General features: G+C 45.6%; 1 pseudogene; it reads left to right on the top strand.

The window, feature by feature from the left end:
• Positions 1-293: 293 nt before the first annotated feature.
• Positions 294-933, top strand: LOC132530012 (small nuclear ribonucleoprotein-associated protein N-like; annotated as a pseudogene).
• The last annotated feature ends 835 nt before the right edge of the window (positions 934-1,768 follow it).

The following is a 1,768-nucleotide window of genomic DNA, read 5'->3' as shown; positions in this document are numbered from 1 at the left end:
CTCAGCAGCAGCAAGTACCCGTGGTAGATTTTAAGGCAAAATTGACATGGACATTCTTAGCTGAGACACCAAGAGGTGGGTAAAGCTGTATTGGAATAGCCAGGTAGCTGATTGAAGCAAAAAAAAAAAAAAAAAAGCTTTATCTAGTCTTTGAAGATTCTGCCCCAGCTTGCCTTGTTTGTAGGAGAACCTGCGTCATACCTCTAACTGTAGCCTTCCCTTAGGTCTCAAGGATCCTGAAACCTTCCAGGGGACATTAGATCTGGTGGAATGGAAACCATGACTGTGGAAAGAGCAACAAGATGCTGCAGTGCATTAACTGTAGATTGAGATGTATCTTGCAAGATGGCCAAATCTTCATTGGCATCTTTAAGGCTTTTGACGAACATATGAACTTGATCCTCTGTGACAGGAATGAGATCAAGGAGATCAGGTTAAAGAATCCAAAGCAGCCAGAGCATGAAGAAAAGCAGGTTTGGGGTCTGGGGTTGCCACATAGAGAGCTTGGTTTCTGTGACTGTGGAGGGTACACCCCCAAATATACTGACATTGCTTGGGTACCACTTGCTGGAACTACAAGAGGTCCTGGGGTTGGCAAGGCAGCTGACTGAAGTGTACCAGCTAGTGTTCCAATTCCCCAGGCTCCTGCTGGATTAGCAGGTCCTGTCCGAGGGGTTGGGAGGCCATCCCAACAGGTAATGACTCCAGGGAAGAGGCACTGTAGCTGCTGCTCCAGTGGCTGCTACTGCCAGCACTGTTGGAGCCCCAGCTCAGGACTCACCAAGGCAGGGGACTCCACCCACACCTGCTGGTCCAGCAACCCCAGCTCCAGGCCTTATGGCTTCCCCACCTGGTATGAGACCACCCATGGGCCCACCAATTGGGCTTCCCCCTGCTCAAAATTCAGAGGTAGGCAGAGGACTGCTGTTTTGATTGTGATACCGTTTGGGTGTTTTAAATTGTGAAAACACACATTTGGTCAAACTAGAAATTATTTTTTTAAAGACATTTTAAAAATCTTTTACTTTTTAAAAATTTTATACATAGACCATCCATTCATATTATGTATTATATCCTCACCTGTATCCTCAATTCCCTCTCATTTATTCCCCATACCTAATCCTTTCCGCATCATGTCATGACCGCAAATATGATTTGAACCCGTTTACTTCTCTAAGTCTTCTGAAGTCCAAGGCTTCATCATCTCTCATCTGGAATACTGCCTAGTCTCCCAACAGATGTCCTGTTTTCACTCTTGCCACCTTCTGATCTATTCCACACACAGCAGTCAGGCTGATGTTTTAAAGATGCTGAGTACAAGTCACACCCCTGCTCAGACCCCTTCAATAGCCCCGGATTGTCCTCTGAATAAACCCAAAGTCAGCTCAGCCTCTGAGCTCCTGCATCTTCGGGCTCCTGCTTCTGTCTCCAGCATCATCTTTCTACCACTTTCTTGTTCCTCCACTTGCATTTGCACATGCTGCTTCTCTGGCCTCGAACATTTCCCCAGCACTCTTTCCTTGGTTTTCTCTCATGCTTTAGGATTCAAGTTGAGTGCTGCCATTTTTTTCTTTCTCTCACCACCATGTCAATTCTCTCCACAGTATGTACCATTTGTAATTGCGTATTTACTTATTCACTTGCTTATCTTTGTTTCCTCCACAGGCTCTAAGCTGCATGAGACCAGGAACTTTGCTTTGTTCACTGTTGTATCTCTAGTACCTAGAATATCCCCTGTCACAGAGTAAGTCCTTAATCACTCCTGACT

The sequence above is a fragment of the Lagenorhynchus albirostris genome, chromosome 11 (assembly GCF_949774975.1).
Source record: "Lagenorhynchus albirostris chromosome 11, mLagAlb1.1, whole genome shotgun sequence".
Classification (NCBI taxonomy): domain Eukaryota; kingdom Metazoa; phylum Chordata; class Mammalia; order Artiodactyla; family Delphinidae; genus Lagenorhynchus; species Lagenorhynchus albirostris.
This window is presented reverse-complemented; position numbering and strand designations above follow the sequence as displayed.